This window comes from Culex pipiens, chromosome 1 (assembly GCF_016801865.2).
Source record: "Culex pipiens pallens isolate TS chromosome 1, TS_CPP_V2, whole genome shotgun sequence".
Lineage (NCBI taxonomy): Eukaryota > Metazoa > Arthropoda > Insecta > Diptera > Culicidae > Culex > Culex pipiens.
Genome location: NC_068937.1, coordinates 131,470,951 through 131,498,697, shown reverse-complemented (window position 1 = coordinate 131,498,697; position 27,747 = coordinate 131,470,951). Strand labels below are relative to the sequence as shown.

The 27,747-nt window shown below is 32.0% G+C and overlaps 1 protein-coding gene across 3 annotated transcripts in view; it reads right to left on the bottom strand.

Moving 5' to 3' along the window:
* The window catches only part of LOC120417858 (uncharacterized), a 78,982-nt gene extending 56,464 nt beyond the window's left edge, over nucleotides 1-22,518 (bottom strand). The window contains exons 1-2 of one of the 3 annotated variants that reach the window (XM_039580079.2): nucleotides 22,010-22,518; nucleotides 21,360-21,865 (exon numbers count right to left, since the gene is read on the bottom strand). The gene's annotated coding sequence lies outside the window, so the exon portion shown is untranslated. Of the gene's footprint in view, nucleotides 1-21,359 lie in introns of all 3 variants that reach the window. The other 2 variants (XM_052711631.1, XM_039580078.2) reach the window with 2 other exon arrangements.
* Nucleotides 22,519-27,747: the final 5,229 nt, after the last annotated feature.

The following is a 27,747-nucleotide window of genomic DNA, read 5'->3' as shown; positions in this document are numbered from 1 at the left end:
GTTGCTTACAACATTTTTTGTCATTTCGAAAAACGCTTCTAGAATGGAATTTTATGTCAAACATTCATGTATTTAGTGAATTCACCGTACACAACAGCAAAATATCGTTACTTTTCGATACTAGTGTTGAAAAGTTCAACTTTTCAGCAACCATCACTTTGCTGAAAAGTAGAACTTTTCAGCAATGGTATTGAAAGGTATTAATTTTCCATTCTGTTTTTTTTTTTGGTAGGGAAAAGTAGGCCGTTCCGTTTCTCTAGAAGAACTGGAAAAGTTGACAGTTTCACAGCGGAATTGCAAAACCTTTTTTTTGCAGCTTGTTGAATAAACTACTATTTTAAAATGCCCCATATTTTTATAAAATTATGAAGAAAATTATAATTGTGTGCTATACTACTTTTTAAACTTTGTTAAAATGTTGAAAATGTTCTTGCTAAATTACATTATAATTACAAATTATTTAATAAAAAAATTAATAATTTAACATAAAATCTAGCGATTTTTATCAGTTTAGTAATAAAAAAATAGCAATGGCAATTTTTCATACTTTGCTGATACAAATTACAGTTTTTGGAATTTTGAGGACGTGATTAAAACGGGCGAGCAATTTTGCAAAAAAGTATCCTGACAACAAAAATTATTGAAAAACACGAGATGTCGGAAAACAGACCACGGCTAACACTACCCCTTAGAACATAGTTTTACAAAACCGAAGAGATAATGGGACTTATTTTACAAACATTGGTCAAGTTGATAGATTTAGCTTTGGAAATCAAGTTTTAAGATTTTTCTAACGACGAAAAATTGCTTCAAAAATTTAACAGAAAATTCGCAAACTTGTCACAAAATAGTAAGATAGTTTTATTCAAATTTAATTTAGATTTTTTTTTGATTTCACAAAAAAACAATGAAGAGATTTTTCTTCCTTTACCACCAACGAAGTGAAGTTCCTTTAAAAAAATCTCTGTTTATTTTTAAAGGGATAGGGACTGATCTTTTTTCAACTTAAAACAAAAGGATTGTTTTATTTTTCAACGGCCAAGGATGATCTTTGAATATTTTTTTTCGTAGTTCGAAACATTAAAACAAGTCTCACGGCACAATTAAACCACTAAATTCATAATATTCTGAGTATAAGAGTTTTTTATAGTTTGAAAAGTGTTTAAAGACGATTATTTTGATAATGATGGCATAACGAAAAAACGAAGTCGACTTTATAGCTGTCGGCCACCATTGCTAGTACCAACCACTAGTGTCTTCCTTTTAATCTACAAGGACTTCACCGCCCTGGACTCCTAAGTGTATGACAGTATGGCACGGAGCGACGGCGCCGAATACCCATATTTACACAAAGAATTTTAGAGCGCCCGCCGCGGGATTCGAACCGGCGACCTCTGGATTGAGAGTCCAGTGCGCGGTCCGATTGATCCACACGGGCGGGACAATGGCATTACCGCTTTTTATGTTATTTCACCTGAATTTGGGCGGAAAACGTTCAATTACACAGCAAAAGATGTTAGTTACTCATTTTTGGGGTAAATATACACACTTTTATAAGACACAAAATCTGTTGGACCTGACAAAATCTGTAAAAAATGAATGAAAAAGATTTTGACGAATGTTAGGATTAAGCCTGTCTAGAGGAATGAGGGATTTATCAAAAAATATTAAAGTGAGGAATGCACAAAAAAAAAAGGTTTAAAATCACTGCCTCAAGTATCATTATTGGAAATATTCTAAAATATGTTTTATTCAAAATGATTATTTTTTTTTTATTTCTTAAATTATTGATTGTTATAATCAAACAACTGTCTCCACGACACTTCTTCATTCAACCAAGAGCCAGAGAAAGGGGTGACAACCATCCACGTGAGAAATTGATTGTCTCTAATTATATGCAGAAGCAGAAGTGAACGGATCTTCGGCTGTGTGGACGGTGTGGAAAGTTACGACGAAGAAGCTGTGACCGATGCCCGGGTGGTGGCTTTTCATTAATGTGAATCTAATTGTGCCTCACCGGGCTCTTGAGCTCTTGGGTATCTTTCGCCAGAGGGAGGACATTGGCCGCTAAAGTGTGCGGGATTGTGAGGTTGACAATCTTCATTGAACTGACTGTGCGGTGCACGTAACAGGTGTATCTAATGACACATGAAATATTGCTGATGAAACACTTACTGCGTTACGACATAGACTAAGGTGTGATGAGTTTTGAGCTTACCTGTAAAAATAGGAGAAGGAAAAAATGTTTTGGTTATTACAATAATTTAGAATTGTTTGAAATGTAAATCTTGAATTTGTTAACCATTTGACCCAAATTTGCAGATAAACTTTAAGGAAGCGTTTTCAATTTATTGACACGCATCCTCCACCACAAATGAAGTGTGCACACGCACCACACATACAAACAAACACACCACTACCCCCGAGCAGTGTTCGAACTAAATACAAAAGTTTATGATTTGGCCTACTAATTTCCCACTTTATTCCATAATGATCTTCCGTCGTCGGACACATCGCGTGAAAAGAAGAAACGGTGCATCGCGCTTCAAACGTCCACCGCAAAACGCCTTCCGGAGTCGGCCGTGGCCACCACGCGATGTGCCCCAGCGGCCACGTTAACGGGATCCCTTTTCGAGAGCAGTGATAAGCTCGAGCTTGCTCTCTCTCGCTGGCACTTGAGGCAGTGTTGCCATAATGGCCAACCAACGGATGGCCAAAAGCACACGCGTGCTGTGTTTTGTGGTCAAGTGTGCGCACTAAAATGTGCCACTGGACTCAAACACGTGTGAACATGAAATTGAAGCCGTTTTTTAGGTTATGTTTGCATTGTAGAGGTTTTTTTTTTAAGAGGAGTGCACGCGTCCGTCAAAATTATGTTATAAAAGTAGAAACGTGTGACCTTGGCTGACCGAATTGTTTCCCAAGCATAGACTCAAAAATAAGAAGCCTCGATTTTACAAAGTTTGATTATCCGAAGGTCTTCAAAGATTTTTTTTTAAATTAGTTTCTTTATGAACACAGTCCAGACTCGAATATCTTCAGAAGTTATAAGAAAAATTTCACTTCGGTTATTCAAATCTTCGAACAATTGAATTAACAAAAATATCTCAAATATTACCCTGAAAATGCTCTTGAAATTTTGAAAGTTTTAAATCCAAGATGGCGGTCAAAATGTTGGTGATTAAATATTGAGAAAAAATTTCAATGTTACAGGCAAGGGTCCTGATTGCTCCAAAACGACTCATTCACTCGCGACCACAAATTGAAAGCGACAAAAAACTGCTCTGACCGTTTCCTACCGTTTGTCGCTTCCACACCAATCGTTACAGAATACTCTCTCTTTGCTCTCCCTCTCACTTCAATCGGGTAGTACAGCGAATGGTTCAGAGAGACCGTTATGTCGCTCATTCGCTGAGTCGAAATAGTTTGCGGTCGGCTTTGTTTTACTCAGTTATTAAACTGCTTAAAATCTATGTTATCAAAAATGTTTTGCAATTTTGTTGAGAACACGACATCAAAGACATATTTACAAGCAATTTCCATCATGCCAAATACAAATTTACGGCAAACTGTGGTAGTGCAGGCTAAAAGAGCGACGAGCTGGTATTTTGTTAGATTCTCTTCTCTCTGAATGTATTCGTGTGTGACTCGGGTCGACGGACGGAGTAGGCAAAGAAATTCACGAAGTATTTGTGTCGCTGGGAGAAACGATTGAGCAAGTCACTGGTAGCATGAGTGTAGTGTTCGTTCGCGACTGGTTGCGTGCTCCAGTCGACAAAGATTCGCTCGGCGATGAGTGAGTGATTTCTGATCTTTGAACCGAAAATCTGGACCCTTACAACTTACAGGCAATGAACCACTAACATTTAACTAACAGAGAAATAGAAAATATGAAGAAAAAAAAAATTGTTCATGATTAGATTATTCGAAGCTTTTAATCAGTGTTGGAATTCGAGCGAGAAGAAGGAAAGCATTTCTCGTTCGCGAGCGAGGGAGAGAACTTCTAGTACTTTTCTTTTCTCGCTCGCGCTCGCATTTTCGTTCGCGTTCTCGCTCTCGCTGCGAGCGCTCGCGAGCGCCTCGTGCTATCCGTTCGTCCTAAGCTAGCAATTTGTTTATCAGGCTTATGAATACGAACCAGGCGATGGTATAGAGGTGTAACTTTAATCGCTGTGTTGTTTTTTTGTTCGTTTCTAAAACGTTCAACTTCTCGCGAACGGGCAATTCTGGCTCGCGAGAAAGCCCGTTCGCGAGCGGAGGAGAGCACGGGCAATCGGTGAATTTCTCTCGGCAGCTCGAGACTCACGGCGAGAAATCGAGAGAGAGGAATTTTTCTCGCGAGAGTGCGAGAATTCCAACACTGCTTTTAATAAACCTTCGAATAATAGAACTTTGGATCATCAAATATTCGGATAGTCGAGACTTCGGATAATCAAATCTAGACTGTAACTTTGATCTGCCATATAGGTCGCCGTCTTGAAATGTCTACACACAAAAAAAAATTTCCGAATGTTACATCATTTATGATGTAACACTTTTGCACGTCATTAAACATTTAAATTTAAATTCAATTTGATGTAAATTTGCAACAAATTATACGTAAAAACATGATTTTACGTGTGATTCAACCGTTTACGTCGAATCTCAAGTTTACATCAACTGAGTTTACATGTGATTCATTTTTTCCGTGTCGAGTAAATTCACATATTTTTTTCTGTGTAGTCCCATTTCAACAGAGAGCATTTTCGTGGTCATTTTTGAGCTCAACGACTCAACATAAGACATAGAAATCGTGGTTCGATTATCCAAAGTGACTATTTGCGAGGACTTCAGAAAATTAAAACATTTGAGAACTTTTGATAAGAAGCTATTGAAAAAAAGATCTTAGCTGAGTAACACAACATCTAGCCGAACATTTGCAAAGATATCATGAATACTCAAAATGACAGTTTAAAGGTTCGAACTAGGGGAACTATACCCTTTCTCAGCCTATTTCTATTATCAGCCTATCAGCATAAAGTTCATAAGGATGTTTTTGACTGTTCCAAAGTAATAAATAGCTCAAATAAAAGTGAGTAAGCAACTCTCCATTGTTGATACACCTGAAATTGTTGATTTAATAGCGGAAAACGGCAAAAGTGATGAGAATTGGTCGAACGGCTTAGAGTGATTAGAATGGGTATATTTCCCCTATGTCTAGATTTATTTTTTTTAAAGATTTTTCGGTAAATTTCAATTTGTATAGTGAAATCAAAAAATAAATTCACAATTTCAAGATGATTTTTTTTGTAATATTTTGTTTCCTGAAATCAACTATTTAAATGAATTTAATAAAACTTTTTGTTCATGATTCGATTATCCGAAGTACCATACAAATCTTCGGATCGAAGTTCTAAAAGCCATTTTATGTCAATAGTTCACCCATATAAGGCTCCATACAATTTTGGCAGCTGTCCATACAAAAATGGTACGTTAATTTTCAAAGGAATTTTCTGATCGATTTGGTGTCTTCGGCAAAGTTGTAGGTATTGATATTTTTTCCGATTTTTTATTTAACTTTTTTCACAATAATCAAATCTCCCAAGATCCATATTTTTTATTTATGGATTTTTTTTATATGAAATATTTTGAAATTGCAACTTTTGATCCAAAGAAAAATATGGACAAAAAATGGTGCCGCCAAGCTATATTTTTTTTGTTTTTTGGAAAACATAGAAATTTTAGGTATATTTTTTAAGCTTCGGATAATCGAGTATAGGCTGTATAAAAATTATAAATTCGAAAATCAAAAATCGCAAAAAATAAACATTTATAAAAATAAATCGAGAAAAAAACTTTCTAAGCTAAAATATCCTCACCTTTCCAACTGCGATGTCAATGTCAAGGAATCTCTTCCCAAAAAAAAAAAAACTCAAACTCTCTCATCGAAGCAACACAGGTTGGGTGACAACAAAACGAAGCGAAAAAAATAATATTAACGATGACTCAAATTTCATCACGCACTCGGTCGTGCTGACCCACTTTTTGTTTTGGTGGTTAACGAAACGACCTACGCGAAGTTCAAACCATATGACGAGGCAGTGGTGCTGGCGGTTTGGTGTGGTCGTTGTCCAAGTCTTCGACTCGAATCGACTTGTGTGTTTTTTTTTTGAAGTCTTAAAAAGGTGAAAAGTACTTGTAATGTAAAAGTATATCCGCATCGTTGAAAACAACTCTCACTCAGTATTGTGGTTGGAGATTAAGCTGAAGGTCTCAAAAAAAAAAGTTAAAAAGGAAAACAAATGGATCGTTTTGTCAACATTTTACGTGGTTTGTCGCAAAAATAATGAAAAAAAAACTTCATATGAAAAAAATATTTAAGCTAAAATTGTTTTATTTCCGAGTTAAATTATAAACTGCACACTGTTGATCGTTTCCACCTCAAGTTCAAGAGTGCATCATGAAATGTTAGTCGGTCGTGTTGTTTTCACTTTCAAGCTCAACTCAAAGTTCCCTGTACAATTGCATTGCCCTTTCTGAGGTAGCATATGGCAGTAGCGTATCAACTGTTGCTGCTACTGAGTCACTCTCTGTTTGGGGGGACCATTGCAGGGTGGAATCGTGGAAAGAAAAAGCTTTACGGCGCCAGAGTTAAATTTTACCCGCAGACGACGAAGCGAGATGAAAAACGACCGCGCGATTTGGCTGGAATTTGTATAAATTAAATGATACGATCTTTATCGCTGCATGCGCCAAGTCCAATTAAAGCCGCGGGCCATTTTGGTGAGCTGACGGATGCATTGAAATCTTAGAGAAATTTTAGTTTTTGTAGGAATATTCCCTGAAGCAAATTTGCTAATGTCACATTGCACATGCAAATTTAGCTTTTTCATTTAGCAATGATGAGTTTTTTTTTTACGCTTTTTGGACTAAATTTAAATCTATTGACGTTGAATAACGTCTAAATCGAACGTTTTGAACTTTCTCTGAGTCGATATTACAGGGACTGTGGTTGGAGAAAGCAATCAGAATGCAGAATTAAATAATGACAATTTGAAGCAAGATTACAAAAAATATTCATTCAAACTTGGTTTACGTTAGATAAAATTAATTTTGTTCCATCATATGATTTTCGATACTGAAAACCGGGCCTTTTTGAAATACAGTCGACTCTCTGCCTGTCGATCTTCTCGATATCAATATTGCTCTAGCTGTAAATTATTTTTTGAGTCTCTTCTATAGCATGCTTTGATTTTTTCGTTCTATAATTTGATACCTTTCGCTCTCGACGGACCCTTAAATATCAACACAGAGAGAGAGAGAGTCCATTGTATTTTAAAATTTTCTGAGTCTCATGAAATTTTCACGAAATGTTTATTTGGTTTGTTTTTTTTGTAGATACTATGTTTCAGATTAAAATGATTGGTTTTGCATTTAAATTATTTTAAAATGTTTGAAGGGGTAGATAAATTTTTGAGAATATTGAGCAGTTCTCTCAGGTTTCGGACATTCGATTCTTTTTTTGTATTTTTTAATCCGACTGAAACTTTTTTGGTGCCTTCGGTATGCCCGAAGAAGCCATTTTGCATCATTAGTTTGTCCATATAATTTTCCATACAAATTTGGCAGCTGTCCATACAAAAATGATGTATGAAAATTCAAAAATCTGTATCTTTCGAAGGAATTTTTTGATCGATTTGGTGTCTTCGGCAAAGTTGTAGGTATGGATACGGACTACACTGGAAAAAAATGTTACACGGTAAAATTTTTTTTGGTGATTTTTTATTTAACTTTTTGTCACTTAAACTTGATTTGCAAAAAAACACTATTTTTATTTTTTTTTCATTTTTTGATATGTTTTAGAGGACATAAATGCCAACTTTTCAAAAATTTCCAGGTTGTGGAAAAAATCTTTGACCGAGTTATGAATTTTTTAATCAATACTGATTTTTTCAAAAAATCGAAACATTGGTCGCAAAATTTTTTCAACTTCAATTTTCAAATTTGCAATCAAAAAGTACTTTAATGAAATTTTGATAAAGTGCACCGTTTTCAAGTTATAGCCATTTTTAGGTGACTTTTTTGAAAATAGTCGCAGTTTTTCATTTTTTAAATATAGTGCACATGTTTGCCCACTTTTGAAAAAAATATTTTTGAAAAGCTGAGAAAATTCTCTATATTTTGCTTTTTTGAACTTTGTTGATACGACCCTTAGTTGCTGAGATATTGCCATGCAAAGGTTTAAAAACATGAAAATTGATGTTTTCTAAGTCTCATTCAAACAACCCACCATTTTCTAACGTCGATATCTCAGCAACTAATGGTCCGATTTACAATGTAAAAATATGAAACATTCGTGAAATTTTCCGAGCTTTTCGGAAAAAAAATTAAAAAAAAATTTAAACCAAGACTAACATTTTAAAAGGGCGTATTATTGAATGTTTGGCCCATTTGAAATGTTAGTCTTGATTTTATTTTTTTTTTGAAATTTTTTATCGCAAAGATCGGAAAATTTCACGAATGTTTCATATTTTAACATTGTAAATCGGACCATTAGTTGCTGAGATATCGACATTAAAAAATGGTGGGTTTTTTGGGTGAGACTTAGAAAACATCAATTTTCCTATTCTCAAACCTTTGAATGGCAATATCTCAGCAACTAAGGGTCGTTTCAACAAAGTTCAAAAAAATTTCTCAGCTTTTCGAAAATATTTTTATCAGAAGTGGGCAAACATGGGCACTAATTTAAAAAAATTAAAAACTGCGACTATTTTCAAAAAAGTCACCTAAAAATGGCTATAACTTGAAAACGGTGCACTTTATCAAAATTTCACTAAAGTACTTTTTGATTGCAAATTTGATTTTACATCGAAAAATGAAGTTCAAAAAATGTTGCGACCAGTATTTCGATTTATTGAAAAAATCAGAATTGATTAAAAAAATCATAACTCGGTCAAAGATTTTTTGTGAAACTGGAAATTTCTGAAAAGTTGGCATTTGATGTCCTCTAAAACATATAAAAAAATGAAAAAAATAAAATAAAAATAGTGTGCCGAAGACACCAAATCGATCAAAAAATTCCTTCAAAAGATACAGATTTTTGAATTTTCATACATCATTTTTGTATGGACAACTGCCAAATTTGTATGGAAAATTATATGGAAAAACTAATGATGCAAAATGGCTTCTTTGGGCATACCGAAGGCACCACAAAAGTTTCAGCCTGATTAAAAAATACAAAAATTAAAATTGAAGAAAAATTACCGATTTCGTAGAGAATTGCTCTATTTTGATTGGGTAAAGCCAAGCATTCCAAAATTTCGAAGGATATTCAAGACATTTCAATCATTTTGGCTGGACAAGACTTACAGTTTATTCTGATTTAAAATTGAAATTGAAATGAATTAGAGAAAACTATTTAGATTTAAAAATCATGTATGTTGGAAAAACGATAAAATAAAAAAATAGCACTTGTCCATATATTATTTTTTTAGAATACTTTTTTTATTATAATAAACAAATATTTAACTTGTTTTGACTATTGTAAGTCAGTTTTACATATTTCACTGCCCGGATAAAAAATCACCATTTGATTACCATATTGGATCATACAATGACACTTTGAGAAATGGTAACTATTTGTGAAATCGTTTTTTCAATTTCCCAAAATTAAAATTTAACTATATTAAACTATTTGTGAACTGTTTGATTTAAGGTTACTTTTTGCCAAATAGTACTTAAACCATTTATTTACCATACAACAAACAGTTTTTTGACGAAAATAGTACTGAGTTTTTTAAGGTTACCATTGCTAACCACCCTTATGCCAGATGGTTAAACCATTTGTGAGATAGTAAAAATTCATGCCAACCATATAAATACCATTTTTAAAACAGTAGTCAAACATTTTTGGAAATGGTAGTAACAATATAGTTTAAAGTTTAATTACCATATGAAAAAAAGTTTTTATATGGTACTTTTTTATGCGGGTGTTTAGATAATATCATGTTAAGAACAATCTTACGTGACAAAAAAGATAAAAAAAGATTTTCTATAAGTGATGAAGAAAATTTGTAATTGATTGAAGAATAATATAAAATGATGTATTAATTGTACATTCTGTAATTATAACATAAAATTTTCAAGGTGGTTTTAACATTTTTCACGTTTCGTAAAATTTAGTGTTTTGTGAAAATGTTCCACATGAAAATTGCACTTTTTGAGCGTGAAAAAAGATTCTAGGTTTAAATAAATAAAGTAAAGTTTGAACGAGATGTATAAAATTAAAAGAGAATTATTTGGAAGAATGGGAGAATGCGATAGAACCGAAAAAATCTCCAACATGTTGCACAAACTACAATTTAATTCAGAAAAAGAAATTCACTGGTCAGACTGACGTTTGTAAACAATATTTTCTAATTTGTTCAATAAAATCTCCTAGGATGAATTACATAACTACATAACTTTCACGCTTCAGTTCCGTAAACAAGCAAAACATTGTTTCTTGTTCGGAATAAATAACATTACACAAAAAGAGCAAACAACAAACAACAAATAGCAAGCCTTCAAGATCACTAACCTCTCCCAAGCAAGCTCACCTCAAATTGAATTGTTCCAACTAAATTGTTCGAATTGATGGGGTAAAATCAATCTCAAATCGCAAATCAATCAAACACAATCGAGTGAAAAGCCCAAAAAACAAACCAAACCTCAGCCTTCACAGGGTGTTTGAGTTTGAAAGCCATATAATCATCGATTTGGCTTTGGGAGGTAGTAAAAAACACATGATCAGATCAGACCTACCCACCATATAGACAATAGAGTGTAGTGTGGTGTGTATGGTAATCGATTCGAAATGTGTGCGAGGTTCGTCTTCTTCCGCCGCCGAGGGGAGATGAAGTCATTTCCCGATGACGACGCCAAAACGGATGGGCAAAACGATTCTTTCTTCTTTTCTCACCCACCGCCGATCGATAGCCCCCACGATTTGGCTAAATTCCAGGAAATAATGTGGTAATCATAAATTTTACTTTCACAAGAAAAAAAGCACCACAAAAAAAAAACAACTTTCGCTGATCGTCGTCGTCGTCGGCTTTGTGGCGTCACACCCACAGTCCAAAGTGCCAGTTACAAAAGAAGAAAGGGAGAGAAAGATGATGATGCTGCGCGACAGCAGTGGGGTATTGCTATTGTTTTGCCGCGTCGCCGAAGCCCGCCGATGAACCCTCGCAAAATGCGCGCGCATGACTAATCGTTGCGACGCGCGAAGATTTTTGTGTTTTGTTTTGCTTTGCGCCGTGTCTCTTTCTAATGGCGATTACGCGCGGTGGCGGTGGAACAAACAATAAAACAAAAAAAAAGCCGGGCCCTTTTTCACTCTCTCGGAACGAAGGAAAGTCACGTGGTTCGTGGAGGATTGCCGACAAAACTCTGAAGAGAAAAGAGGTGTTCTGTGTGTGTTGGCTTTGGATGAAAATGCAATGTTTGTGTCTTGAAGAATCGGTACTGAACTTGGAGACAGAGAAGCTCAGTGCCAAGCGCACGACGAACCGGCGAAACTTTCGTTTTCGTAAAGTCTACACCCACAGGAAAGAAATGCTGCAGATGTTGCCTTACTACCGTTTCAACAAACCCAACAGATCGTGACACAATTTTCTAAACATCTAGTTTTAAGGATATTTGCACATCTTGTTCTGTAAGAAACAAATACTAAACCCTCTACTGCCAAATATGTAAACGATTTTTTGTCCGTGTTAAGTATGCCATTTTGACCAACTTTTATTTTAAGAACCCCGATCAGTTGGAAATAACTGGAGAAGTTCAAGTTCTGATTAGATTAGCCATACTCATTCTATAGTTAGCCAATTTTCAAATTTTAATTGTTGTATTTTTATATCTGGCTGAAACTTTGTCATTTGCATCGTCAGTTTGTCCATATAATTTTCCATGAAAATTTGGAAACTGTCTGTATACAAGGGTGTGTGTGAAAATAAAAAAAATCCGTATTTTTTGAAGGATATTTTTATCGATTTCGTGTCTTGGCAAAGTTGTACGAGGACTACGCCGAAAAAATGGATACACATATTTTTTTGCTGATTTTTAAATCACTTTACTGCAGTGTTCGCATAAATGTCTCATAAGTATTTCTATCGTTTTTGAGTTATTGATTCAGTGTGCAGATCACGTAAAATTGATTTACAACACTATTTTAATTTTTTATCTGCTCTTTTCAGAAAATACACAGAAAATCGCTGATATTGATGAAAATCGACAAAAAATTAAACGAAATTTGACTTCGTTTTATTTTACTATTTGCAATCAAGAAGTACTTTAAGGAAATTTACAAAAAAAAGTTAACCTTTTAAATTTATGACCATTATTAAGTAACCGCTAGACACAAGTCGATTTTTTTTAATTTTTAATAATAGTGCCCATGTCAGCAATTTTTTTAAACGTTTTTTTTTTTCAAAAGGTTGAGAAAATTTCCAAAATTATTGATTATTATATATGTTTTTGCAATTCCGTCGTGAAACTATTTACTTTTCCTGTCATTCTCGAGCGACAAAACGGCCTACTTTTCTCTACCAAAAATAACAGAATGGAAAATTAATACCTTTCAATACCAGTGCTGAAAAGTTGAACTTTTCAGCACTTGTATCGAAAAGTAACATTTTCAAATATTTTTTTTTGTTTTGAACGGTGAATTTACTTAACACGTGGATGTTTGACATAAAATTCCATTCAAAAAGCGTTTTTCGGAATTGCAAAAAATACAACATTGCAACTCGTTGCAAAACTCTATATTATCAGCACTCGTCGTATTTATCCAACTCGGTAAACCTCGTTTGATAAAAGAACGACTCGTGCTGAAACAAATTTCTTTTTGTAACTTGTCCCGGGCAGACGGTAATAACAAAATTCATGTAATTTCAATAACAAATACTGATAAAATAACAAAAATTGTTATGGAATATTCTTGCAAAATACATTTTTGCATAAAAGTTTAATAACAGTTTTTGTTATCATAGCAAAGTTTGTTTTTGGTCTAATATTAGAGTAAGAGTTTCATAACAGTTTATGTTATCATAACAAAGTTTGTTATGATAACATAAACTGTTATTAAACTTTTATGCAACAATGGATTTTGCAAGAATATTCCATAACATTTTTTGTTATTTTAACAGTATTTGTTATTGAAATGACATGAATTTTGTTATTACCGTCTGCCCGGGACAAGTTACAAAAATAATTTTTTTTCAGCACGAGTCGTACATTTATCAAATGAGGTTTACCGAGTTGGATAGATACGACGGGTGCTGATAAAATCAAGTTTTGCAACGAGTTGCAATGTTGTATTTTTTGCAATTCCGAAAAACGCTTTTTGAGTGGAATTTAATCCCGAGCAGACGGAAATAACGCGGGAATAACATTATTTGATATTGGAAAATACTAGGCCAATAACATTTTATGTTATTTATAACAAGATTTGTTATTCGCCGTTATGATTTTTTTGTTATTGGATTGTTATTGTAATAACAGACTTACAACATTTTCAGCTATTCTTCGAACAAATCTTTGTTATTATTTTTTGTTATTTCAAAAACTAATCCAATCCAAATCCCAATAACAGTTGGAGTTATTCTTCCATAACAAAAAATGTTATTCCCAAGTTGTTTTGGCTTTCAACCAATAACAGACCGATAACAAATTTTGTTATGATAACATAAACTGTTATTCAACTCTTATGCAAAAGTTGATTTTTCAAGAAGATTCCATAACACTTTCTGTTATTTTAAGAGTATTTGTTATTGAAATGGCATGAATTTAGTTATTACCGTCTGTTCGGGATGTCAAGCATAATAATAAAATAATAAATGGTTCACAGCTAAAACAACTTGGGAATAACATTTTTTGTTGTCGAAAAATAACTCCAACTGTTATTGAGATGATCGGATTAGTTGTGTAAATAACAAAAAATAATAACAGAGATTTGTTCGAAGAATAACTCAAAATGTTATTGGTCTATTATTACAATAACAATCCAATAACAAATAAATCATAACGATGAATAACAAATCTTGTTATAAATAACATAAAATGTTATTGGCCTAGTATTTTCAAATATCAAAAATTGTTATTCCCACGTTATTTCTGTCTGCTCGGGGTTGCATAATCTTCTATTTTTTAACTATGCTGAAACAGCCTTCGGTTGCTAGATTTGGTCGTGCCAAGGATAAAAATACAGATTTTGTCAGTGTAGCCCAATTACACAGCAAAAAAAAAGTTGAATTCTGGAATTCAGAAAATTTGGTAGGTTGAATATTACCTCTTTTTTGAGTAATATTACCCTAACAAATGTGTGAAAATATGAGCCTGATGAATATTCACCAGAAACTTATGAAAATTCATTATTTTGTGATGAAATATTACACTTTTTTTTTGACACAAAATCTGTCACTATTTCTCAATGATTTTTTTTTCTGTGTAGCCCTCGTTTTTGATCAACGTATAACGAGAAATAATGGTCCAATTTTTGACTTTAAAAAATAAATCATTCGTAAAAAAGTCTAATCCATTAAAACATAGTTTAAAAAAGACTTACATTTCAGAAGGGCTGAAATGTGATTTTGAAGCCCTTAAATTCTTCACGAATATCTATTTATTAAAGTACAGTCCAGACTCGATTATCCGAAGGCCTCGGAAAAATTTCACTTCGGATAATCGAATCACGAAAAAAAATTGTTTCGCTGTCTTATTTTTGATTGTCGAGCTTAAGTATGACCCTTAAACTACGCTAAAGTGATTTACATTTTTTAATCCAAGATGGCGGCCAATATCGCGGTGAAAAAATATTGAAAAAATGCATTTTATTATTTAATAAGCAATCAACTATACAAATTTGACTATAATGGGGTCACAGAACTCGAATTTGATGTTTAAAACAAGAAAAAGAAAAAAAAAGAAAAAAAAAATGTTCGTGATTAGATTATCCGAAGTCCCATACAAACCTTCGGATAATCGAGGCTTCGGATAATTGAGGTTGGACTGTAATTGTAAAAAAATCAAAGTAATGCCATTTTTTTATTATTATTTCAATTACTTTAAATTGTCACTAATGGGCCATTCATAAACCACGTGGACAAGGAAAAATGAAAATTTTGAAAAAATCTCAAGAGTAATTGTACCAATTTTGAGCCAAATCGGTTATGCTTTAGGGGTCGCTATTGATCGTTGAAGTTTGTATAGTAAATTTCGTAAAAATGTATGGGGAAAACATCGTTTCAGGATGTTGGCAGCAGGGGCAAAGGTTGCGAAAAATTGTCCAAGTATGACATTCTTGTAGGAAATTCAATTGCTTACAACTTTGGGGAACTGAAATTAAAAATAAAGGTGTCCACATTTGTCGGCCATGTTTGTTTTAGAAAAACATAAAAAGCTTGATTCAGATTTTGTTTTATTCAGAAAGCATGAATGCAAAAAATGATATTCTACATGCTGTATGTAGAAGCAGTTTACATACCGTGATGCATTTTTCATTTCAATTCACTATTTTTGGACTTTGTATTAAAAACCATCATTGTGAAGTGAAGAACACAACTTACGATCTAAATCATGATAAATTTTTTTATTCTTCAGCAAATTCAACAAATTTGTTTCAACAGTGAATAAGTTGTAGAGGTTCAACAAAAAATTTAAAAAAATAATCCAAGCTGAGTAACAAATGGTTTTTTTTTCATCCCTCGGAAACATCAAACCCAAAAACTCCAACTCGTGAATCAGCGACGAACCCACCACCGTCCAAAACTGACTCCAGCTGATCCGTTCGCCGCCCCAACAATCGGCAAAATTCCGGCTCGTGCGCGCGGCACTGCGCGGATTTGCGCGATGCGTTGCGTTATTTGCCGGCTCGTGTCACGGTTGCGGTATTTTTGCGCATATTTTATAATTTCTCAAATTCCTCCACTCGGTCGGTTCGTTGGACCTCCGCTGAACCCCGAGGTCTGTCTCAAGTTTCGCGGCTTGCGCATATATGTTTATTTATTAATCATCGCATTGGAATTAAGAGAAAGTAGTGGCCGGTGTGTGTGTGCGCGCACAAGAGTGTGACTTCAGGTGTTCCTCAGTGTCTGTCGTGCGTCGCCGCGTTGGTCACTCTTTCCGCCTTAAAAAAACGGCCCCTTAAGCCACCACCATCGATGCTGATGATGATGAGGGAAGCTGAACAGTCGTTAACCCTCGGCACTTTCCATATTTTGGTGATTTGATTGTTTTATTTTAAGATAAGTTGATAACATTCATAAATTTTATTTTATTTTTTTTATATAATTGAAAAGTGCATGCAAATATAACGTAACAAATTGCAATCAAGGGTTAAGGAGAAATGGCATTCCAGCGAAGGAGATCCGGCCTTTTTCGGCGGTGGTCGCCCAGAGGAAAGGAACAGATGGTCGAAAAATGTGTCCACTCTGATGGTGGTGTAGTGGCCTTTTCAAACATTCGGGGTTTCACTCCGTTTCGCGGAATGTTCCAACCGAAATGGTTTTGGGGTGCGGCAGTTCAAGGACTTGGGGGACCCCCTTCGGTGGCAAATTTGTTCCGGTTGTTGAAGTTGCACAACGTGTTGAGATTTTTTTTTGCAATGAGATAAGATTGCTGGAAGCTGATGATGACTGGGCAAAAATGGATGTTATCTTTGTTTAAATCATTATTTTGTTGAAATATTGAAAATTTAATTTTTGTTCAAGCTAAATTTATAAACAAACACTTTGCACAAACAACAATCATAAAACAGTAATGGCAAAAAATTATTGTGTCATAGTTAAACTCCCACAAAGCTCACATCCGACGCTGCTCGAAATGACGCATTGTTAATTCAATTTAACCCATGCGTCAAATCGTTGGTTACGAAACCTCCTTTTTCATGAAATCTCGTTGACAAATTACCTCTTTACGCGTGGAGGACTTTCGCGCCTAACGAGACGTCTCGACGCCAAATTCCTAAACTGTGACGACGCGTTTTCCTGACGTGGATCATGTTGGGAATCTTTCCACAACATTTGAAATATAAAAATACAATGTCAATCGAATTTTAACAATTTGATTTAACCACAAAAAAGCTTGATTAACCTCACTCCTGCGGTCGTATGAGATTGTGATCGGAGAGAAAAAGCTAAATAAACCAAATCAAATCAAAGTAAAAAAAAAAACGGCAAAGCTTTCTTCCCAACACGGGCGACGCGAAACCTCGGTGGTTTTTATTATCACCCACAAAAAGGTGGAAACGTTTATTAGTACGTACTAGCCTCTGGGTGGCCTATAGCCCCAAGTACGAACGAATGTGTGTGTTTTGTGTGTGGTTTGGCCAACAAAGTGGGTCACTGGTCGGATTATGGCTGGTAGGTTGATGTTGGATTGTCCACCGTAAATATGATACATTTGCAAAAAGAGAATTGAAGAACTTGCAGTTTTGCTCATTTTTGTGTAAAGGAAATCGGGACTCGGGTTGAGTTATACAATCCTCGAAAAATGTTACTTCAATCGTGGATGGCACCTTAGGCAATTACAAAGTTTTGGCCCCTTAGCCATAACCGAGGTCGAGGAGAAGAAACGGAAACATAAAAATTTCAAGCACAAAAATAAACTTTTTCAAAAATGATGTATTGAAATTATATTTAAAAAAATAAAAATCTGTTATTTGAATAGTTCACACTCAAACATGACTTTTTCAATTACAAATTTTAGTTATTTGCCTTCTGTTCTAATTTTATTACGAAAAGCACCTGATGTAAATGACAAAATACTTTATTTTTATTTCATTTTTTTTCAAATGCTGTTTCAAAGCTGTTGTAATTAGCATGAAATCGGTCTTGAATGTTTCCTGTGAACTGATGGAAATGTTATTTATATTTTTTTTTGTATTAAAAACGATTTTTTCAATCATATGTTAAAAATATGGCATGTTATTTATTTTTTGCCTTTCTTACTAAAGAAAGGTATAGGTTTTTTTTTGCCTTTCGCCTCGACTTTTGTCAGAGTCGGGGGACATAAACTTTAAAAATATTTGCAATTGTTTTGAAAAAAATAATTCCGAAATATCCTTTTCAAATTGGTGCTTATGATGACACAAAAAAATAATCTGATAATTTCAAAAAGGTGCGAAATAAAAAAAATCTAATAATGAAAGTCTTTGTAATTTTCAAAAATATATTCATTGCGGTTCTATTGGTGAATGAACTTGAAACTTGAAACAATAAGTTTATTTTAAATTAATAACAGAGATTTCAGATTGCGTTTTGCGTAATTATTAGGATGTAACAAAAATGACTTTTTGGCGGGCATTCAGGGGTTTGTTACGGTGGGCATACTGAGCCCAAATCCCAAATATGAGTTTGATTGGACATAACAGGAGCTGGCGCTCCGCCCTTCAATTTTTAATGGCATTTACCCGTAAAAAAAGATTTTTTCAAAAATTTCAATTTTGAGGCATTTTGGCCACTAAAGCGTTTTTTTTCAACATGGCAATTTTTCGAAAAATCTTCCCCGGCAAAAAAGATATGCGTCGCACCTCGCGACGCCCGAGACTCCATTTGATTTTGCTGGGACCAATTTTTTGAAAATATGCCAAACTTTGAATGTCTGTACCGAGCTCCAGGGTGCTCCAAACTTCAATGTTATATACACCAAAAAATGCGCAAGGATCTGGCCTACACGCCAATGATGTTGAAAATAAACGCTTCAGTGGCCAAAATGCCTCAAAATTGAAATTTTTGAAAAAATCTTTTTTTACGGGTTAAATCCCATTTTAAATTGAAGGGTGGAGCGCCAGCTTCTGTTACGTCCAATCAAGCTCATATTTGGGTTTGGGCTCAGTATGCCCACCGGAACAAACCCCTGAATGCCCGCCAAAAAGTCATTTTTGTTACACTCTAGTAATTATCAATTTTTACAATTATTATAGATTTTCAAATTCCCAGTTTTTTCCCGGTTTTCTCCGACACCAAAATAAGTTTTTCCTGAAATTTTTCAAATTAAATGGCAATGTTTTTTTGTTATTTGACATGAGTACATATTAAAATACATTTCAAATGCAAACATTATGTGCAGGCATTTTTGTAATATTTGCATTTCATTTCATTTTTGGACGAAGCCGTTTTGATTTTTAATCCATAATTCTTTTTGCCATCAAACTGAGGATTTTTCATTTCTGTGCCAATTTTAATTTTTCGTTTGTTTTAGAGAATTATGTACATTATTACTGGAAAGCAGTAAATAGCACGGAATTTTTTTTGGTCAAATTTAGTATTTTTTAAATTGGCAGATTTTAGTACTTTTCCATACCAATCACATTACAATTTTAGCAGCTGTTCATAGAAACAAATATTCTTAATTCGTTACAATGCAAAAGATTTTCTCTGAAAAATCTGAAAAATCTGATTTTGGAAAAGTTCTAAAAAACAATCTGTAACTTAAAAAAATCCCGTTTTTCACTTTTTCACATTTTTTAATATTTTAAAGACTTTTTAATGACTGAAAATGTGTTTTTTCAGTTGTTAATCAAGATGTTAAAATAAAAAATATTTGAAAGTAATGTGATTTTTTTAAAAAGATATAATTTGCCGAAATAGTCTGTAATAATGTCAAAATAGTTTTTCTTCATTTTAAGATGAAAATTCAAATTTGAAAACAACAATAACTGCATTTTTGTTTTCATTTGTATCTACTTTAAAATAATGATTTGTTTGTGTATAGTCAGAAATGTTGAAATTTGTATGACCCAATGTCTCCCCTTGCTTTTAACACACTTCAGCATTTCTAACGGTAGCGAAAAAGGATAACTCGACTCAGATAAATTTACATATATTTTTAAACTTCATCATCCCGGTACGAGAATCGAACTCACGACCTCTGGATTTGGAAACCCAGCATACCGCTATTCGAAACCCATCCCCTACCGGTCAGTATTCCCAGTGAGCATATTTACTCTCTTAAGGGATCTGACTTTGCCGAGCCAGACAGGAATCGAACCCATCATCTTCTGCTTACAAGGTGAAACCCGTAACCTCACGGCCACGGAAGCTCGGCGAACCATGTCAATTATTTATTCAACCAAATCTTTTACAGTTAAAAATTGTAAATTTGTTTACCCTTTTGATATTTTTGCTCGGTAATCATGTCAATTATTTATTCAACCAAATCTTTTACAGTTAAAAATTGTGAATTTGTTTACCCTTTTGATATTTTTGATTTGATTAATGTTGAAATACATTTTAAAATGGAAAATATAAATTCAGTCGGTTGGTTATTGTGTTTATTGGATTAAAAAAATTATGGTATGGTAGTGTATTTTATAAAATTTGATTCTAGCAGTTGTTTGGAAAACTTGTTTCCTTTTTAAAATTTATGTTGAAACATTAAAAACAAATTCGCAAGAGGAAACTTAATAGAAGACAATCCAATGTCAAGTTACTCTATTACACAATTGTAAACATAATTTTCCCGAATTATCCATTTAAAATAATTAGAATATTCATACAGAGACATTTTGAATTATTAGAGAGAAGTTAGTCGAATTTTACCTAAAATAATATAACATTTTCCCAGTTTGTTGATCAAATTATCGAGGCTTGCTCTCGGTAAAATCCATTTTTTCGAGGATTTTTTTTTCTAAATAATATTTAATACAAGGTGGATGGTTGAACATAATTAAAACTAGATCCACTGCCGCTCGAAGTAAGTCCGTTCCATATGTAATTTAATCAATTTTGAGGTAACAATGCAGTTTGGTGCGAAATTATGTCAACTATCAGAAGAACCAATAAAATTTAGTACTTTATTCCAGAAAACCGTAGAAAATCCACGACGGACTCGATTAGAGCGGCAGTCACTAAAACAAAACAAAATCTGTGTTATAAATAACTTCTTATAATTAACAAGTGAATAATAGTTGCTGAGATTCAAACTTAGTGAAATCATTCAATCACAATGTCAATAAACAAACAACAACACATTTTTTCAACAATAAAGGAGCAAAATTTATCAATTTTCAATTCAAATAACATTTCCTTTAACCTAACTCGTCTTGGCCACCTCGAATCGATTTCCCAAATTTGGCCAGCGACATTCAATTCAAATTAATTCAACGGAAGAGATTACAAGGTACCACACCAAAAAGGAAGCGAGGTAAAAAGAAAGAAAGAAATACCCTCTCATCGGCTTACTTTGATGACACACAAATTTATGACAAGAGAGTTGCCGGATTTCTAAAACTGATCGTCATCTCACCTGCTTATCAATTTCATAAACGCTTATGTGTGTGATCCTTTTGTATGTGGGTGTGTGTGTGTGAAAATATATTATTTGCATTCCAATCGCCGACTTACCTTTTCAAGGTGCTTCCCTTTGCTCCCCGCACGCGTGCGTCAAGTGTGCGTGTGCGCACCTCTCTTCTGCGAAAAACCTTGCGTTTGTTGTTGTTGCTGCCTCGACCAGAGAGCCCCAGAGACTTCAATTTGTCATCTGGCGACGACGAACCTGTTTGCCGCTTTTCTCGGTCAACTGTTTTCGATTTCTTTCTCCGTCACGAGCGCTTGCGAGCGAGCGATTGATTGGCTTTCACTGGTAGACCTTCCTCCTTGGATGATCACCTTGTCATCTCTCTTCTGTCACACCTCAGGCGGCCCTCACACACCTTACTTCCTGTTTGTGTTGTCGCGCGGACGCGCGCTGTCACTTTCCGTCAGGAATTTCGCCAACGCCAACTTTGTCAATTTTGGAGGGGCGCGCACAAACACACGCGCGAGTGTCAAAATTTGGCTAATTGCTGATCCTTTCCGATTGCGCGCGCGCTCGCGTCGATTTCACCTTAATTAAATTTTCGAAAACTTATCTGAAATTCATCAGGGGCCGATTAGTTGAGGCGAGGGGTTCGTTTAATGGTGCAAGTCCGAAGGAAACGAGCGGCTTATCACAACCAACTGACACACATTAGCCAATTTTGTTTTCTTTTCTCAAATTAAAAATAAAATAAAACCTGCACGACGTTGTCTCACGAGGAGGAGCGTTTAGTCTCCTCTGAAAGGTCCCCGCTCTGACGATCAAAGCAACCTGTGTGCCCGCGAAGTCTGGTGGTGGGGGGATAGGGGAGAGAGGGGCGCACACTTTCTTTCACCCTCCAATCAGCTAAACAGTCTGTTGTGTCGGTGTGTCCGTAACGCGCACACACACTCACTCACTAATAGCTCACAAGTTCATCCACAAATCTCCACCAGCAGCGTTGCTTTTAATTTCCTTCAGATCACACAACCTTCTTCGTCTTCTTCCTCCTTCTCTTCTTACACGTCTTCTTCTTCCTCTTTTGGAGGGGGGCTTTCTCCTTTCGAAAACACACACACACAGTGCTCACTAAATGATAAGTCAAGCGGAGAAATAAGCTAGCTTCTTCTCACAAGAAAACACGTCCGTACCGGGCGACGGCTCCAACCAGAATGATGGAGAGACCGAGCGGCGCAGAAGAAAATTCCAAAATAAAACTCTTGCCCAAGATCGTGGCAGGCGGTGAGAGCGCGCGTGGCGGGGAAAGAAAGTTGAAGATCAAAGCAAGCTGCGAGCGCGCGTGGATCGTGAACGGTGTGAGAGGTTGTGGATCGCGTTTGCGGAGCGGAGAATGAATGCTTGTTGGAGTTGGATGAATGAACGAGAGGGTGTGAACATGAATGAATCAAATTCATTCGATAAGGGGTGAGGGCTGTGAAGACGTAATAAAATTTAATCAATAAAAAATATATTTTTTATGTTTTGAGGATTTTGAATATTTTGAAAATAAGCAATGGAAATGGTTTTATGCAAATCAAATGTATTGAATCAATGCTTAGGCATGTTTTCAAAATTTCAAAAACAAGCCTTACATTTCAAAATGTCCAAAATTTTTATCTTCGGCACTTTTGAAATGCATAGCTGAATTTTGAAATGAAAAATAATAATCGGTAGATTTAAAAGAATCACTAAGACACAAACACTACGAAACAATATGTTTTGATAATGAGCAAGAACATACTTGACTGCCAAATAAGTTGCTACTCCATTGTTGACAGATCGACTAAAGTTAAACAATGAACCAAAAATAATTAAAGGAGTCAATCAACCGTTAACAAAAATGACAAAAATGACAAAAATGACAAAAATGACAAAAATGACAAAAATGACAAAAATGACAAAAATGACAAAAATGACAAAAATGACAAAAATGACAAAAATGACAAAAATTACAAAAATTACAAAAATTACAAAAATTACAAAAATTACAAAAATTACAAAAATTACAAAAATGACAAAAATGACAAAAATGACAAAAATGACAAAAATGACAAAAATGACAAAAATGACAAAAATGACAAAAATGACAAAAATGACAAAAATGACAAAAATGACAAAAATGACAAAAATGACAAAAATGACAAAAATGACAAAAATGACAAAAATGACAAAAATGACAAAAATGACAAAAATGACAAAAATGACAAAAATGACAAAAATGACAAAAATGACAAAAATGACAAAAATGACAAAAATGACAAAAATGACAAAAATGACAAAAATGACAAAAATGACAAAAATGACAAAAATGACAAAAATGACAAAAATGACAAAAATGACAAAATGACAAAAATGACAAAAATGACAAAAATGACAAAATGACAAAAATGACAAAAATGACAAAAATGACAAAAATGACAAAAATGACAAAAATGACAAAAATGACAAAAATGACAAAAATGACAAAAATGACAAAAATGACAAAAATGACAAAAATGACAAAAATGACAAAAATGACAAAAATGACAAAAATGACAAAAATGACAAAAATGACAAAAATGACAAAAATGACAAAAATGACAAAAATGACAAAAATTACAAAAATGACAAAAATGACAAAAATGACAAAAATGACAAAAATGACAAAAATGACAAAAATGACAAAAATGACAAAAATGACAAAAATGACAAAAATGACAAAAATGACAAAAATGACAAAAATGACAAAAATGACAAAAAATGACAAAAATGACAAAAATTACAAAAATGACAAAAATGACAAAAATGACAAAAATGACAAAAATGACAAAAATGACAAAAATGACAAAAATGACAAAAATGACAAAAATGACAAAAATGACAAAAATGACAAAAATGACAAAAATGACAAAAATGACAAAAATGACAAAAATGACAAAAATGACAAAAATGACAAAAATGACAAAAATGACAAAAATGACAAAAATGACAAAAATGACAAAAATGACAAAAATGACAAAAATGACAAAAATGACAAAAATGACAAAAATGACAAAAATGACAAAATGACAAAAATGACAAAAATGACAAAAATGACAAAATGACAAAAATGACAAAAATGACAAAAATGACAAAAATGACAAAAATGACAAAAATGACAAAAATGACAAAAATGACAAAAATGACAAAAATGACAAAAATGACAAAAATGACAAAAATGACAAAAATGACAAAAATGACAAAAATGACAAAAATGACAAAAATGACAAAAATGACAAAAATGACAAAAATGACAAAAATGACAAAAATGACAAAAATGACAAAAATGACAAAAATGACAAAAATGACAAAAATGACAAAAATGACAAAAATGACAAAAATGACAAAAATGACAAAAATGACAAAAATGACAAAAATGACAAAAATGACAAAAAATGACAAAAATGACAAAAATGACAAAAATGACAAAAATGACAAAAATGACAAAAATGACAAAAATGACAAAAATGACAAAAATGACAAAAATGACAAAAATGACAAAAATGACAAAAATGACAAAAATGACAAAAATGACAAAAATGACAAAAATGACAAAAATGACAAAAATGACAAAAATGACAAAAATGACAAAAATGACAAAAATGACAAAAATGACAAAAATGACAAAAATGACAAAAATGACAAAAATGACAAAAATGACAAAAATGACAAAAATGACAAAAATGACAAAAATGACAAAAATGACAAAATGACAAAAATGACAAAAATGACAAAAATGACAAAAATGACAAAAATGACAAAAATGACAAAAATGACAAAAATGACAAAAATGACAAAAATGACAAAAATGACAAAAATGACAAAAATGACAAAAATGACAAAAATGACAAAAATGACAAAAATGACAAAAATGACAAAATGACAAAAATGACAAAAATGACAAAAATGACAAAAATGACAAAAATGACAAAAATGACAAAAATGACAAAAATGACAAAAATGACAAAAATGACAAAAATGACAAAAATGACAAAAATGACAAAAATGACAAAAATGACAAAAATGACAAAAATGACAAAAATGCAAAAATGACAAAAATGACAAAAATGACAAAAATGACAAAAATGACAAAAATGACAAAAATGACAAAAATGACAAAAATGACAAAAATGACAAAAATGACAAAAATGACAAAAATGACAAAAATGACAAAAATGACAAAAATGACAAAAATGACAAAAATGACAAAAATGACAAAAATGACAAAAATTACAAAAATTACAAAAATTACAAAAATTACAAAAATTACAAAAATTACAAAAATTACCAAAAATTACAAAAATTACAAAAATTACAAAAATTACAAAAATTACAAAAATTACAAAAATTACAAAAATTACAAAAATTACAAAAATTACAAAAATTACAAAAATTACAAAAATTACAAAAATTACAAAATTACAAAAATTACAAAAATTACAAAAATTACAAAAATTACAAAAATTACAAAAATTACAAAAATTACAAAAATTACAAAAATTACAAAAATTACAAAAATTACAAAAATTACAAAAATTACAAAAATTACAAAAATTACAAAAATTACAAAAATTACAAAAATTACAAAAATTACAAAAATTAAAAAATTACAAAAATTACAAAAATTACAAAAATTACAAAAATTACAAAAATTACAAAAAATACAAAAATTACAAAAATTACAAAAATTACAAAAATTACATAAATTACAAAAATTACAAAAATTACAAAAATTACAAAAATTACAAAAATTACAAAAATTACAAAAATTACAAAAATTACAAAAATTACAAAAATTACAAAAATTACAAAAATTAAAAAAATTAAAAAAATTAAAAAAATTACAAAAATTACAAAAATTACAAAAATTACAAAAATTACAAAAATTACAAAAATTACAAAAATTACAAAAATTACAAAAATTACAAAAATTACAAAAATTACAAAAATTACAAAAATTACAAAAATTAAAAAAATTACAAAAATTACAAAAATTACAAAAATTACAAAAATTAAAAAATTACAAAAATTACAAAAATTATAAAAATTTCAAAAATTACAAAAATTACAAAAATTACAAAAATTACAAAAATTACAAAAATTACAAAAATTACAAAAATTACAAAAATTACAAAAATTACAAAAATTACAAAAATTACAAAAATTACAAAAATTACAAAAATTACAAAAATTACAAAAATTACAAAAATTACAAAAATTACAAAAATTACAAAAATTAAAAAAAGTGACAAAAGTGACAAAAATGACCAAAATAAAAAAAAAATGACAAAAATGAAAAAATACCAAAATTACCAAAATAATCAAAATTACCAAAATTTCCAAAATTACCAAATAACAAAACTAACAAAATTAACAAAATGGCAAAAATTAACAAAATTACCAAAATTACTAAATTTACCAAAACCAACAAAACTAACAAAATGGCAAAAATTATAAATTACTAAATTGACCAAAATGACAAAAACGATCAAATCGACTAAAATTACCAGAATGATCAAAATGATCAAAATGATCAAAATGATCAAAATGATCAAAATGATCAAAATGATCAAAATGATCAAAATGATCAAAATGATCAAAATGATCAAAATGACTTTAAATACTAAAATGACTAAAATGACTAAAATTACCAAACCGAACAAAACGAACAAAACGAACAAAACTAACAAAACGAACAAAACGAACAAAACGAACAACAAAAATGACAAAAATGACAAAAATGACAAAAATGACAAAAATGACAAAAATTACAAAAATTACAAAAAATACAAAAATTACAAAAAATACAAAAATGACAAAAATGAAAAAAAATTACAAAAATGACAAAAATTAAAAAATTGACAAAAATGAAAAAATTACAAAAATTACAAAAAATGACAAAAATGACAAAAATTACAAAAATTACAAAAATTACAAAAATAACAAAAATGACAACAATGACAAAAATGACAAAAACGACAAAAATTACAAAAAATACAAAAATTACAAAAATTACAAAAATTACAAAAATTACAAAAATTACAAAAAATACAAAAATTACAAAAATTACAAAAATTACAAAAATTACAAAAATTACAAAAATTACAAAAATTACAAAAATTACAAAAATTACAAAAATTACAAAAATTACAAAAATTACAAAAATTACAAAAATTACAAAAATTACAAAAATTACAAAAATTACAAAAATTACAAAAATTACAAAAATTACAAAAATTACAAAAATTACAAAAATTACAAAAATTACAAAAATTACAAAAATTACAAAAATTAAAAAAAAAATTAAAAAAATTACAAAAATTACAAAAATTACAAAAATTACAAAAATTACAAAAATTACAAAAATTACAAAAAATACAAAAATTACAAAAATTACAAAAATTACAAAAATGACAAAAATTACAAAAATTACAAAAA